The sequence below is a fragment of the Bombus huntii genome, chromosome 12 (assembly GCF_024542735.1).
Source record: "Bombus huntii isolate Logan2020A chromosome 12, iyBomHunt1.1, whole genome shotgun sequence".
NCBI lineage: Eukaryota > Metazoa > Arthropoda > Insecta > Hymenoptera > Apidae > Bombus > Bombus huntii.
The window spans coordinates 8,758,099-8,774,436 of record NC_066249.1 but is presented as its reverse complement, the minus strand read 5'-3'; the positions used below and the strand labels follow the sequence as shown (position 1 = coordinate 8,774,436).

The 16,338-nt window shown below is 43.6% G+C and overlaps 1 protein-coding gene across 4 annotated transcripts in view; it reads left to right on the top strand.

The window, feature by feature from the left end:
• LOC126871564 (protein Wnt-7b) overlaps positions 1 to 16,338 on the top strand; it is a 140,434-nt gene that overhangs the window by 42,230 nt on the left and 81,866 nt on the right. Inside the window, exon 7 of one of the 4 annotated variants that reach the window (XM_050630502.1) lies at positions 6,733 to 10,768. The exons of the other annotated variants lie outside the window; for them this stretch is intronic. The gene's annotated coding sequence lies outside the window, so the exon portion shown is untranslated. Of the gene's footprint in view, positions 1 to 6,732; positions 10,769 to 16,338 lie in introns of those variants that run through there. 4 annotated transcript variants of the gene reach the window in all.

Here is a 16,338-nt window from a genome sequence, read left to right as displayed (position 1 = left end):
TGGTCGATAGAGTCGGCGATCGAAAAGATGCGATGGCAGAGATACCAGAGCCAGTTTGAATCGACGTGTCGGGTGGTAATAAATAGGTTTTTTCTTTGGCGGATGTGCTCGAAGAAGGATTGTCGTATTTTCGTTCTCGATCGAAATGACGAGATACGCGGATAATAATTTCAAGCCTGGAAGATGGACGATCGGGTTTAAGAATGAGTTTAAGCCGTTAAGTGGATCATTTCTCAGATAGAATTGCAACCAAAGATTTATACAGGAGACTCAATTTTAGTCAAATTCGCGTTTTCGTTTTCGATCGAGGTATCGAGAGATCGAGAGATCCAGCGTGATAATTTCGAGCGAGATGGACGAGTAAGTTTAAGAACGAGCTTAAGCTTCTGCTGGGTGAGTCGTTCCTTAGACGCGAGTAGCGTCGCAAATTTATTCGGCAGACTCGAGTTTAGCAAATTTATACTTTTGTTTCTTGATCGAGGCGTTGAGGTAGTCGGCGACGTCAAAGTGGAACATCGAAAGATGCCCTGCTTCTATGAGAAATCCCTCGGATCTTGTAAATCCTAACCGAAGGAAAAAAAAGTTAGACGCATAAAAAATGGGGTAAAACGATACTTAAACGCTTCGATGGAAGATTAATGTCCAGGACGCAAAAGATGGTTATTTACGCTAAATGATATTGAAATAATAATATATAAGTAGCAGGGGGCGATGCGCGCGAACCAAGAGGTCTTAATGAGATTGAAAAGTAAATGGTGTTATTTATAAGATCGGTTACGAAACGGTGTAATTTCGCGATCAAGCTTAAAAGAGAAGCAAATATACGCCGCGTAAAAACCGTTTAACCGTGATTGCTAACGCCGATAGACGGAACATGATCGTGTATAATTAAACGACGATCGCGAACCGATTCTTAGCGAGAACGAGGTACGCGCAGATTGTACCCTTCGCCTGAAATTACTATGAAAAGAGAAGAAAATACGGAGAGTAAAGGTTGAAAAAACTGCGGGAGGGCAGGGGGTACTGTATATACAATGTAGCACAAAGAATCCAACGCGAAGCTGTATCGTCGTTGAAAATCAGGGGTTTCGTCGAAATAACAATTACCGAGAAAAATGAAACAGAGATGAAAACGAAAGCGAAGCAAAAACGAGCGAGCTGATAATTTAATCGATGGCTTTTGACAACGTTTTACGGTGAAAACCGTTCGAAGAGAACGCTCCGTTCGTGAAATTAATCGCAACCAGCGTGTCGATTTTTACAAATATTTGGAAACATGGTCGAGTTAAATATCATTATCGATGATTAATAAAGGGAGAAAAATCCCGACTATCTGAAGAGGTAAATTATATTTATGTGAAAAACTGCTCGATCATCGATGACTATAAAATTAAATTTATAGCCTATGTTGGGTAATCGAACGTGCAAAGTAGTATATCGGAGACATTAAATATTTTTAAAGCATGAAATACCATTGAATAAATTGCGAGTTATACGTTATAAAGTGCGATAACATTATGTTTCATTTACGTATTTACTTCCTTTTTACGATCTTTTTCTGTTCGACGTATTTGCTTCTTAAATATTCAAAACATTACAAAAATAAAGGAACATTCGCTACGATTATAATGAAAATCAATTTTAACGAGATCGTGCAATTTTGTTAAATTCTCGCCACGGAAATACAAAAGCAAGCATCGAATTATGTATCGATAAAATTTTCAACGAAGGTAAAATACCAAAGATAGACCGGAGATCCGTAACAAATTAAATTTCGATTTACTCTATTTGCGAACCTAAAAAGAAGATAATTCAAAGTTTCAAAGAACTGGAAACAAAATGATCCAAAGCTTGAAATATTGAGAGATAAAATAGTTCAAAGCTGAAAATACCTAAGAATAAAATAGCCCGAAGCTTCAAATTTTTAAAAGGATAATATAAATGAAATAAATAATGTAAATTTTCAACCGCTTTAAACGCGTCTCTAAATATTCGCGGTAGATTACGCGCACGCTTCAGAGTGGAACCAGTTTGAACGACGAATGAATTTATTATGCGTTAAAAGGAAAAAAGTAGGGTAATTTTTTCTTCGAAAGGAAAGGACGTCAGCTGATCGCGCAGCATCGGTGCGATGGACGGAGACAAAAGTCGCCTTAACGTATTCAAGCGGCTCTGCTCTCCGACTAGCAGTCTGCTTATCCCAATTACTATCCCCGCTGAAGAATGCTTGCGCGTCTACATAATCGCTGTAATCTTCGCGCTCGTTATAATTATCACCGTCCATTACGACAGATTCTATCGGATGCTCGGGCGACCGTCGATGAAACGCGACTGTCTAGTCGACCGCCAAATCTAATTAACTTTGTGCCAATTGTGTAGGCATTATTCTTTACATAGACGATTGTTCTGTATATTTTTTATTTCTTTGGTTTTTATTTTCAACGTTTCCGTAATTATGCTTTCCTTAAAATCCCTTAAATACCGCCGTCACCTGAGATACTACTGTGTCTGTTCTAGTCCACTGTTAATCTATGTATTTCACTTCTAATATGCAAAACATGTTTGTAAATTAAATTTCGCTGCAATCGTCTACGATTATACGATTCTCTGATAAAACTTCAACGTCTAAGAGAAACTATCGGACACATTCACGAGCAGAACGAACGAAAAGATGAAAATTTGTCGACACGAATAATCGAATGGTCACGGTTGCGTCGCACTTGCCACACTTTCCCGAAGAGATCCTCTTGGACCGTGTTACTTCTCATCCGCTATTGGTTCCCTATCCGTTGGAACGCTATCCGTTCAAGGTTTCTATTTTCCGGCGTTCTCACCGTGTAATCCCTCTGTCGTACGAACGGACGCACACAGAGGAGCAGGTGAATGAGGGAAGCCGTTCGATAAATCTTCAGGCGCCAGGGTTGAAATTTTCGCCACCTCTCCGCTTGTCAGGACCGTTCTACAAAGATATTTTCGGTATTACCTGGCCGAAGATCAGATCCTAAAGATACCTGGCTTAACGAGCTCTTTCGTTCGTAGAAAGAACGCTTCTTCCATTTCCATGTCATCCATAAAATAATGTTAATTTGTGGCCCGATATGTGCACACCTCCGGTCGGATAATTAACGAGTCTGCCTCTATTTCTAGCCGATCGAATATTTTTTCCTTCGTATCCTAGCGAACCCGTGGTTACCGTGAATTAGGACGATTCTCAGGTGTTCGAAAGGATCTATACAGGCAATTATCGTAGCAGTATCTCGGTTAATCGGGGCTGGTATTTATCGGAAAGACATTTTCCTCGGTGACGAATTTATTTCAGTTTATTACGTCCTCTTGTGGCTGCTCAAAAAGCGATCGACTCTACTTTTTGAAAGTTTCGAAACTTTAGCGTCGAAGCGCATGATCGATGCTTCTCTTATATAATTTCGTCAACTTCCTTTGCTTCTTGTTTCGTGGCAGATGATAAAAATAACGTTATCGTTCTGAGACAACGATATTATTAGCGAATCGACAAGTTACAAGTTACGGATCGAAAATGTATATCGCGCGAACATGTTAGTACAATTTTATGAGCGAATAGTAATCGGAAGATTCGTGATCTATACAATTTGCTTATAGAATACCGATCCGTGATTATTAGTTTCGTTTTATCCTGTGCCAATCCTGTGTCTCGCATAACGCTCTGAAATCATTCACTCGCGTAACCCACACCGAAACAGCCCGCCATAAACATCTCAGCTACTACTTCCCATCTACTTCAACACCAAAATCATAACTCTGAAACTATCGAGCGAACGCCAGTGTTCGAGGTGACGCGTAATCTGCTCCTCTAAGCCGTCGAGGAATAAACTTGCACGGTAGATAAAACAGCCTCTTAACATCCTGTTTTGCGCTGTGCCCTCTGTTAGCGCAGAATCTATCGAGGGCTACCAAAGAAAAATATCGACCACTTAATTTCGCAGACGATAGGCAACCGATAGGCGGTCTGCGCCGCTGTTATCAGAGTAATTAGTGACACCTGTACTATCTGGCTGGCGAGTCGGCGACGATAGCGAGCTGTGAAAAATATTGAAAGTTCGCCCACGAGGATCCTTTCAGCCGACGAGGATCTCTGGTTCTCCGGCGTTTCGTTTCTCTTCTGGATTTCGTTCTCTCTCTCTCTGTCTCTCTCGCTCTCTCTCTCTCTCTCTCTCTCTCTCTCTCTCTCTCTCTCGATATCAAAAGTCCCTGAATGGTAGCGTTTAATTACACTTAATGACACCGCTGCTAGTGGCGTGAAACTGTTGGATAAAACGCGTGTCGCGAGCTGGGAGGCGCTACCGATGATTTACGGGCCCGATAATTTCATCGTTACGCGCCGAAACAACCTTAGCTGACCGAAGCGGATCCGCGACGAGGCGTTATTTTTCGAGCGACGCAAGCTCTCTCGTCTTTTGGAACGGAGTTTGGCCTGCTCGTAAGGTGGAAAGCGAAGATGGAGTTATCGAGTCCGCACAGCCCATTATCGTAAATGTCACAGGTTATCTTTTTCCGAACTGCACCCTTTCATATTTTAAAAACAATCGCTATTATCTTTTCGTACGAAACAGAGAGAAATACTCGTCTCTGTTTTTAATCCTATCTATCATACGATAAGGACTCTCGTTTTTAAATGTTTTTGCCTTGGTATTTACGCGACACGTTTTATCGTAAATGGAGTTTAACCGTACTCCGATCGCTCGTAATCGAATCCATTTTAATATAGCGACTATTAACACGGGGAATTTTGGATATAGCGTAACATACGTAGAACATAATCGCATATGAACGTATTACAGTATATTCTGTAGTATCGTGGACGAAAGGTCTAAGAGATGTCGGGTGAACCATAAACGATGTCGCGAGAAAGCCTAAGTGCCGACAGGTCCATCGATGTATCGTCGGCCCTTCGATCAAACAGTTACGCGGAAAAAAGGCCTACGTGATCCTGGCCACGAACGGTTGCGGGACACGTGCGTGGTGGGGCTACGAGAAAAGACAAAGGGATGCAAAGGGAGAAAGACGAATTAACGATCGGTGTGAGTTGAGAAGTCGGAGAGTGTGGTCCGCGCGAAACAGAGCGTCGGAACCGTGGTGACGAGGCTTGTAATTTAACCGTTTAGTTGTCTTAATTGTAGCACGTTATCGTATTTAATTCGCGTTAAACAACCATCGTTTGCTGTTTAACCAACACCTGTTTAATCCATTTTAAGTAAATAATATATAAAAATCCTACGATTCTATAATGTATATATAATAATAATAATATAATAATATTCCAAAGGTAACAATTTACAACATAATCCACTGCTTCTCTTCAAATAGAATTACGTTCTCGGAATAATATCACGCCCATATGAATAGATGATCCGACCGTAGAGTCATATATCGAATCATATGGAATCATAGAGAGTGAACGCGCAATTTTATCCACGTAGCAAAAGTGGAAAAAATTCCGTACGTTCCATCGTATTACGACGATAAATCCGTTAGTTTCCAAAGAACCAGCCGCGAGACGCGCAATTATTTTTTTCGATCGCAGCATCCGATACATCGTACTCTTGACCTCTCGTACGCGGCCTAGCAGCAGTTTGTTCTATTTATCCACCTCTGACCGGTTCGTTCTCGTTCTCTCGCTCTTGAGTGCTGCTCAGCTGCTCGCACGTTTTCCCGGTGCACGGCTCGCATTGTCCGGTAAAACCGTATTTTCGGCCCCTGCTACACGACTTTAACGAGCTGATCGCTATCGAGACTCACCGAGTTATTCACATGAGTCATTTCTACGGAACGGACTGGACCGTCTGTCCCTCCGCGTCTTGTTCTCGTGGAACGTTGTACGAATTAATAATCGTCGCCACGCTGCATTCCACGGCAGAATGATTAATCTTAAATTAATCGAGCGCCGTTATTTCTTCGACCTTTTTGCGTCGTATTTTACGTGGCAAAAAGTGGATCGAAGATTTAACCGAGACGAAAGAGAAGATTTTATCGGACGAGAATGAACGAGATGGATTTTTATTGGTGTAGAATAGATACGCTCATCTGGCTAATAGTTTGTTAAAATACGACGTTACAGGTACGCGGTATCGAGCGTAAAACGGTTAAGAGCGAACAAAGGTATTCAAAGTATTACGATAATCGTAAACCAAAAACGATATCGAGATAAATGTCAATCGATATCGAGTATAAGAGCGCGACGATCGGAAGATAACGGTGCAATAAACGAATCCCGATAACGTTGATCGAAACGTTTCTTTAAACGTCGTTCGAGGTACAAAGGGAAAAATCCATCTAGTCAAAGTTTCTCGCGCGCGACTCTACGTCCCCTATAAAAATGCAAATTTCGTACATGTTGTTGTTGAAGCGGCGATCAATGAGAGCCATGAATCGCGCGCTAAACGCTCGATTACATCGGGAATACACAGAAAGTCGGCCGAGTGTATAAATCCAACTGGCTCGGCCGGCGAGTACGTACGTTAAGCGTAATTTATTCCATATATGATATACACACTGAACGCGCCGTGCTCTGCACACGATTCTCCTCCTCTCTTTTCTTCTCCCTTCCCCTCCTTTCTCGCCCTCCCTTTTTCGTTTCCTTTGATACCAGCCTGTTCGCAGCAGAACGAGGCCGCGATCTTCTTGGGACCTTCTCTCGTGAACGCGTGTAACGCGATGGTACACGGGATTTATGGGAATATTTATGCGTATTTATAGGGCGTGGAATCGTCGATGTCCGCCGACGTGGCTACACGGGACCCTGTTCCACGGGCTATGGTCTACCGCGTGGACACGCGGACCCGGATCGGCCCAGCCTCCGTAGTCCTCGCCGAATTTATAACGCGCCACGAATAGTTCCGTGTTCCACGCGGCCGCTCTTCTCACGCTTCGCGCCACCCGGACACGGCCACCACCGTGGTACACGTGTTTGCGTGTCGACCTCACCGAGTAGCCCCGGTTTCCACGACTCTCTGATCGACCATCCTCCGAGGATCGGGTTAGGTACGATGTGCCGTCCACCATTGATCTTCTTCGACCATGGGTTCGTGAGATCCAGGTTTCAGAGTTTCGAGTCTATCGGAGAAGGATGCCGACCTTTTGAAAGAATTCATATCGTTACGACGTAGCTGCTAGGAGGATTTATACGCATAGCTATCTCGAAAGATCGTCGCGTATTTTTATTTTAAATGAGAAACACGGAACCTGAACCGAACCCATTTTGAACCGAACCGAAGAAATTTTGCCTCGTCTCGAACGAGACTCGCGACAACCAACTACCTGACGGATTAACGGATTGCCGGCTATTATTACGCCCTGACAGGAACACCGTCGATGTCTTAAACAGTCCGTGTACCCTGAACGTTACACCGCCGCTTTTACATAGAGTAAGATTTATTCTCGCGCGAGTTTCGTCGAACTCGCCCATAATATGGCTGTTATTTATTAAAATTGGCCCGATGACGAATGCGGCAGCGACGTAATATGCGGGACAGCGAATAAAATACGGTAGCACGAGCCTTCTTATAGGCGTACTCGAGTACAGTAGGTGGAAATGATACAGCGAGGTCGTAAAGTTGGTCGGTAAAGTTAATTTACAATTTTCCACGACCGCAAGCGTAGTAAGACTATTCGAGGCAAAAGTAAGCTTCCGCGCATTTACATCGAACTTTGCACTTTGCACGGGATAATCAAATTTATTGTATATCGTCGGTCACCGGTCCTTAATATGAGACAGTAAGTCACCGTTGTTCTTTGATGTAACAACGAGGAAATTGAAATTTTATTAAACGCTACTTTTACGATGGAGCATACGTTAATTTCGATCGATTAAACGCAGCGCCTTTAATCGTACAATTAACAGATACGCTCGTAACGATTTTGAACGATAACGAAACGCATCGAACAGAAATTAGAGACGCTCGATTATTCTTTGGTCCGTCCGAAGAAAGACAAACGCTAATTAACGCTTTATTTTACGAGCTCGTTATGTCGCGTCCACCTATTATACAGAGCACGAGGAAAGGCGTGATTTTAACGAACCGCTTAAATCAAAGCGTTCCGATGGCCGTGGAGACATTATACGCGGTTAAATTATGCCGATTCGAATTGGCTGGCGGATTCGTGACTGTCCTTTATCGTTCTCGGACGAGCACGCGTGGGCAGGCTGAAAGATCAGCCGGAGAAAGCGAAAGCTCTGGGGACACGTGGAAACGCGTGTCCGCGCGATTTTTTAAACCGGACAGCCGCTCCTGTGGTCTCGTTACGACGAATGTCGATGATTGCCGCGTCTGGTACGGTCGTCCTTCGGATAGAAAGGTGCGAGTGCACGTACAAAAAGCACAGAGTAAATGTATGTAATTCGCAACGCGATTATTTGCAAGCCTAGCCGAACGAATCGATTAGAAAGAAATTGAGATTTATTATTGCGGAAACTAACACGTAAGAGTTATCTACGTCGAAAGAACTAATTGTCCGAGACTGCGGAAAGAATGAATTATCCCATCGCTATAGAGAATGCATAGTCGCAAATACGGTGTCGCAAATAATTTTCGTATCGAATCGATATTTCTACGAATTTGTGGATTAAGGGCTCGATCCACTGAAACACAACGAGCGAACAAACGAAAAAGTAAACAAATTAGCGTTCCAAGTGGCTTCTTGGAAGCTTAGTAGGCACATTCTTGTACGTTAGTATCAATTACAGCTTCCTCCTCCCCCATTAAGCCTCGTCGAACCCCACAGACTTCCTCGAGGCAGCGATATCGATGATCGGAAATCTTACTGCATTAAAGTATTTTATACGATAATAAATAGACTGCGTGCGAAAAAGTAGATATTACATTCTGTGGAGCGTGTTAAGCCGCAACTGCACGCTCATTTCCCCTTTTCTTGCCCGCAACGTATGCCAAGAACGAGCTACACAGTTCCCATACGGCGCAGCCACTTACGTCCCATAATGTTCCGAGTTAATAGTCAGATCAGTCGCGATAAATTCGCATTAACTTCTTTTCCCCCTCCGGCATTATCCACGTGCTCCAACCTCCGATGATAAAGCTAAGTTATTATACCTTGAACGTAACGTTGATTCATACCGATTAAATTTGTAAAAACCAGCACGCCTAACGCGATAGACTGTAAACTGTCGGTTAATCCCGTCGATGTTCGTTAAACGACTCGCTTCTGACAAGTTCGAGGAAGTGCTGGACCTTAAATCGTTCTATGTTATGCGAATACTCGATCGAGGGAGGAGAGCAACCGAAGAAGGTAAATAAGTTTTTGGGAATTTTATGGAAGCGGAAGGAGTAACAAGGATGTAATACGACTTTTCATCCAAAAATCGACGTACAACCGCTCGATGCCGATTACATCGCACAGCCTGAAACGATCGAATCGCACCATAGAACCGTACTCGACCGTTGATTCGACTTTGATCAAAGCGCGCTATAGAGCCTCGCTGGACGTTTCCATTCGATACTCGTCAGTTGGGTCGGTTAGCGTAAACGACGCGTCCAAGATAAACTCATCGGACGGAACACCTTCGGAATATCCTTTAAATTATCGAGTCCCGCGGAAACGTAGCGGTCGGTGGCGGCGAGCCGCGCAATTTCCATTATGCAAATGAAAATACCGTGGAACGTCGGCGCGAGGTTCGGTCGATCTTCGGCGATGATCAACATCGTGGGTGGCCGCTGGCTGATCCACCGGTAGCTCGGCTCGGTCGTCCAAGCTACCAAGCGCGCCTCTCCTTTTCTCTCTCCCTTCTCTCTTTCCTTCTTTTACCGTCTTTATTTCGCTGTATTCTCCGACCTCTTTCTCTTCCTCTTTCTCCCGTCCTCTTCTCTTCTCACCTTATTCCCTCCATGTTTTTCGTTCTCCACGGCTGACAGACGAATGAACGCAACGAACGGGATGGAACAGACAAGCGGCCAGCCTACGTGCGTGTAATTATCCTGTCAATGCGTCGGATTTTCAAGCCTCTCGTCGTCCTCGCGCGATACGCCCCGCTTCGATTGAGAAATCTCCTCTCTGTTGACGTACCGCCTCGCGTAGCACGCGATCCAACGCGGAACCAGCACGGAAATATGCAAATTCGACCCTCGATTTCGTGACGTCTCGCGCGTTTCATCCGTACGGCACCTCCACGATTCAGGCTGATTACGTTTTCTGCGATTAATTCCACGAGGAATGGCATGGGTATAGGTATCGAGCTATAGGTGTGGGTTTCGCTCTTTTTTCTTTTTTCCTTTCTTTCTTTTATTCCCTGGCTTAGTTCGAGTTTTCTCGTTGCCGGGCAAAAGAGACGAGGATCGTCCTTCGATAAAAAGAAAAGATTGTAAAATATAGAAACGATGGTACTTCTCCCATGGAATATCTGGTACGAAAAGAAGCATCTGCCAACGATGTCTTGCTAGTTGCAGCATTTTAGGCTTCGAAGTCTTTCGAGGGTGAGGGGAACCGTGGCTCTAACGTTAAACACGAAGACCACGGGGAAAGAGCACGCTATGAGTCACGATTTCATCACGATCTTATCGAACGTCTCGAAAATATCGATAGCTCGTATCTAAGAAATTGGCACCTCTTAACCAAAAAAAATTGTTCTTTCTACCACCATATCCTACCTATAAACTGACATCGAAATCGAAAAATCAACGATACCGACAGCCAAAACCTAGTAACGTTAGTTTCGTTATTTCGCGCTGTATCGTTGTGCGATAATTAATTAAAAAAAAAAAAAAAAAAAGGAGAAAGAAAAGAGCAGCGTTATACCCGCTGTACCGTGCCAGTGAAAAGGAGAAATTTTTTGGATGATTCGTAGAACAGAAATTCCTTCTGGTTGCGATAAAAGCGAGTAATTATGCGCGATGAGGGTCTGAACGCGAAATAAGCGGTCGCTGGAAGAGTCATCTCATCGGTCTCGAGGCCCCTCGAGGTGCAGTAATCACGTTGTGCGATTAACTCTCTGGCTGTGGCGCAAGGTGTTTTTATTGCTTTTGCCGCAAAGTGATTGTTTACGATGGAAAAATGAACCCCTTTAGCGAGAGTCGTCTAGGCGCGTCGGCTCTCGGTACGTGGAAATTATTTGCGCTTCGAGCGAATCGTACGGCGAAGAAGAAATTAGCAAGGCAAAGGTACGTATCGATGAAATTTTTCGATGTACGCGTGCGAGCGTTCTTTCAAATAAAATTGAACGCGACGATTTTTATCCCCCTGGACGATTCGTCGGGTTGGTCTTAACGTAGCGTCGAAGGAACGCGCGATCGCTATAGCGTTTCACGGTGGGATCGTGATCGATCGATCGAGATCGACCGACAGGCTTGTAAGTTATCTTGTTTGCACGCCGTCGATGCTCGTAATTATCTTGGCTGCGGTGCTGTTCTTTAATAGAAATTTACTCTCAAAGTGTGTCGGTGGTTTCGTCGAGTGGTGACGAGATATTAACGCGTTGCGACGGCGTATACTCGATCGCGTGCGAGGAACGTAACGAAACATTAAAGTGCAACTTGTTAACATTATGTTCTCTGCGTTCCAACGATATGTGGCAACGTTTGAAATGATAAATGATCCTTCCTACGATGCATCGCGCGTCATCTTTTCTGTTTCTCCTTCCAGTAGAGCGTAGCGAGAAAGGTGTGTGCATACCCGTAGGGCAAAACTAACTAGTCAGGTATTTCGACATTTTAGAGAAATCCTATTTTCCTCGATAGCCGGGTCCGACTAACCGAGATGTTCTCGAAGATTTCTAAAATAAATAACAGTTTACTCGCATCTTTTACACGCTAGTATAGATATATTTGAATTTACAGTGTAACGTAGGTATCTGGCACGTTGGAAAACGTTACCTCTGTTGCCAAATGTCATCGGTATGCGTGTCAGGATTAAGATTCGCCAACTATGGAAAAAGACAGTGGCCGTAGAAAACGTAAAATGTGTTTCGTCGTAGCTTTGAATCCGCGTTTCGATTAAACGAAGAAATGCGTTAAAAGTTTATTTCAATTTCCTACGAATCGATTATCTAACAAATATTATCTTTTTCCTTAATCGCTTGAAAGATGTCTAGTAGTTTAGCCGGAGACTCTTTCTTCGTTCTCTCTCGTTTTACCGATACGAGAGAGATACGCGAGTAGTTTTCGATATTCAATTTGCCTGCGTTTTCCTCGATATTCTTCGATGATAAATGCGATAATTTATACCGAAATCAATGGGAATCGAAGTTTATCGATCGTATAGGAACAAGGGGCAAAAGGAACGGCGTAATGACTATTTATCTTGTTGCAGCTTTTGTAGACGATTAGAGACGCTATAAATCTGCATGCGCGTGTTAGCACAATCATCGTGCTATCCTGAATCGGTACCACTCGCATGAAACATTATTCTCGAGCGTGACCAGACCGGTAATACCTCGTGGGTACTAATCCGAAGCCGCGGTGCAACGTGCATCTAAACCGATGCTGTTCGTGTGTCACATATCTCACGAAACTTTGCTTCCCTTCGCGTTATCGGTAAGACGTAAAACTTAACACGTCCTGGCAAGTAACGATATATGTCACAGATAATTTTGATCGCAGTGATGATATTTACATACCGCGCATATTTACGTACAGAGTGATGACATTATACGTATTCGCATATTCGAACACCTGTTCCGACATCGTTGAAGAAACTTTTATTCTACGAGTTCTCGTAGCTAGAGTTTGATAAGACCGTCTGAATTAAAATTACTATTGCTAATTATCGTATGGTTAGATTGGTATTTCATTATTGCGATTATACTTTACCGTATGGTACATGTCGATCCTACGATACTGCTATCGTTGCCGTGTAATTATGCCATTCGAATTACGATAAAAGAAATCTAATTTAAAACCAGACTGGAATTTCAAAATACATTTGCATCCAAAGATCCTCTTAACGTAAAAACCTGTCCCCTTTTGTGTATTACAGCGAACTACTACTATAGATATAACACGATATTATAAAACTATCGAAACTCGCTATCTACAATACGATCTAATATCTATTGAACCATCAAAAATCACCGTCCCCGATGTTACGCGGTAAAGCTATTAAAATTTCCCCCCCAAAAAAAGACTATGAAATATCGTTGACGATATATGCTTACTCCGTCCACGTATAATCTCATACCGCGCCAGCGAGGTATTAACGGAAAAGCCAAGGAACCTTGGCCCTTATCCCGATCCGACTCGAATCGGTTCACCGACATAATTCAAGCAGCGACATAAATCAGCCTAACTCTCCGGCTAACATCCAAACGAACCATGAACGAAGCTGGCGAACAAGCGTCTCACGGTTACCTCGTGGCGAATCGAGGCAAGGTAGAAACGATATTCTCGATCGTCTCGTCATCGGGATGGCTGGCTGGCTGGCTGGCTGGCTGACTGGCTGGCTGGCTGGCTGGCTGGCTGGCTGGCTGGCGGGCAGACACCGAGCCAGACAGACCGCGAAATCGTTCCATTGAGGCGTTTAATCGACGAAACGATCCCGCGAAGACGATGGTCTTTTCCTGACTACGTAAGCACAGGCGCCTCTCGCGTTAATACCAGGGGGACGAAGCCGGGGAACCGGTACTTAAACGCGCGTCTATGATATGATAATGCCCGGCAAGCCAACCAAGGATTATGCACGTCGGTTCATGTATGATAATTTGGCGAGACAAAGCCACATTGTCGGAGCATAAATTGAATCGGTACCCTCTCTTCCTCCCGATGCCACCCATCCACCCACCCACCCCCACCTATGACCGATATAAAGAAACGCCCATCCGGGAGGGGAGCACGCACTTTGCAGAGCCTTTTCAACGCTCCAAGGTCTCTTCGGTTCTCTTTCTTTCGCCTCTCTGCGCTACTTTTCTCTCGTTCTCTCCTCCGTTGTCGAAGTTTTATTAATTCGTTGTTCGTTCGTAATTTGTTCTTTCTTCGATTCGGAGAGAACGCTTGGCAGAATATTTCCCAAGCAGTCTTATCGTCCTTTTCGAAAGGACGTGTATTTCGACAACGTTTCGTGTTTTATCTTTTCGCACTCGCTTTCGAAACTTTGTCTTTCGGTGCTGGTACGTTGAAATTCGCTCGCAATATTTTTCTCCGCGACACAGGACGTAATAACTTTAACGTTTAACCTTTAGATCGCAAAATCGAATTCCTTCGATCTACGAAACGTAAGAGGTCGGAGAGGAAAAAATCGATGCTCGGAGAAAGGAAGTGGTTCTCTCGCGATTTATCGTAAACCGGGCAACCTTTGCTGGATCCGGCCTATCGAAGCGGTGTATAGATAGAGACCCAGAAGAAAACGCGGATCAGCTGAGTTTCGGACGCTCTGGGGCACTGGGTCTTTGAAGAGGGTCTCGCAGAACGTCGGTGGTGATTCACGAGGCTCGCGCGAATACCTTGCTTTTCCCGGTCGGATCTTTCAGAGCTTATAAAAGCGTACCGTCTAAAAGACGATTGACAGCAATTTGTAAAGGTAAAGGTAGCTCGCAACAATTTCTATAATTACAAAGTTCATTGAAAGAAGCGATACAAATGTATTCCAGTGAAACGAAAAAAATACAGAAAATTCGTATCGTATCGTATTTGTTCGATAATTTGATCTCGCCAACTCCGATAAACCCTACGAAATCAAACAAACCTGCCAAAAAAGAATTCTCAGAAATCTATACTCGCCGTCCAATTAAAATTCGACGAATCGCTTAGAAGATAGGAAATTGCCTATAAAAATGCATAAAGATGCAGGATTTATTAATTACCAATGGAAATACGCGACTCTGATCCAAGAAGATGTTCTAAATACCTCCGGAGCAACTTTCCGAAGTATCGTAATTTACAGATCGCCCGAAGCGTGATCCGGGGGCGTGTCGGACGTTATTGTGGCCGCGCGATTTCCGACGTAAATTTCCAAACCCGTTCCTCGTGCTAATCCACGAAATTATATTTCAGCTATGGCGCGTCGCGTTGGCTGGTCCAACCGTGACAAAGCTCGTCTCATATTTTTGCCGATTAACCCTCTTTCGCCCGGTTGATGCTAAGTTATGAATTTCCGGCGAACGCTCGCGACATCTTGCGCGCTGAGCGAGTAGGAGTGTTGTACGTCCTTTGTAGATTTCTCTATTCCAGCCTCCGATTCACCTTCCCCCTCTGATTAGCGATCGGATTTAGGAGACGCGTGGGCTCACCTCACGATTCGCGTTAATAGTAGAAAAAGTCGCTTTACTAAATCCTCGCCTCGATGTTGCGCGACTATCGACGTCGCATTGGATGGCGAGGGTGCGCGAGAACAGGCGATTATGTCATTTGTTCGATGCATCTAATTATGCAACTGGCGGAGTGGGTTCTTAGGAATTAACGAGCTTTTTTTTGTGTGTTTTGTGCGAGTTAGTCACGCGATGTAATATATGAGTTTTAAAGGTTGGCTTTATGGGTAATTTATACTCGATTCGGTTGATTTTTGGACGACTCGAAACGCGCGGAGAAGTCTATATTTTTGTAGTGACTAATCGTGAAACGTATTACGTAACGTGTTTTAGCGATGCCGGTCGTAAATTTTGGTTCCGTGCGTATCATCGTATTTTAATCGACGATTATGACGATATCGCTTAATTAACTCTATAGTTTTACGTATAGAACATGTAGTATTAAGTATATAGTTATGCGTAACGAAGAATCGCTATATTTGACTTTGTTGGAAAGATAAAAACTTGATATATAAATTTTTATGAAACGAACGAGTGTCGCATAGAAACTGGACAAAAGTTTCTTGCGTACGTATTTTATCGTTGTAACGATACAGATTGAGAATACGTCGTATATAAAACGTAAGTTGCTGCAGGATTACGATACTGGATAGTGAATTATCGTGAAATTTATCGGCCCGTTGCAAACGAAAAATTTCTTTCTTTCCTAATTTCCTGTTTCTTTCTTTATTTATTTCCTAACTATCGTACGGTCAAAGTACTTCATCGTTTCGATCGAACTGTAATAATTCGATAGTCGATGAAACGCGGGATCTTTAAATATTGGAACAAGCGGATAATTTGTTCTATCTCTGTTTAACCGAATAAAATATTGTACGAATGAGAGCGATTGGTAGAGTAAGGGCAGAGTAAAAGTTCTATTATCCGGATATCTTTATGTTTCCATCGATGCTGCGATGGGAGACTCGACCGTAGCGATCTTGCGTATATCGGACGAAATCTGAAAGATCAACGAGAATCGTGCTACGAGATTCGCGAGCAAAAAGCTAAGACGAGAGAAAAAGAGCGGCGAAGGAACGAGGGGCAGAGAGGAAGGGAAAATACAAAGAAAAAGTAGA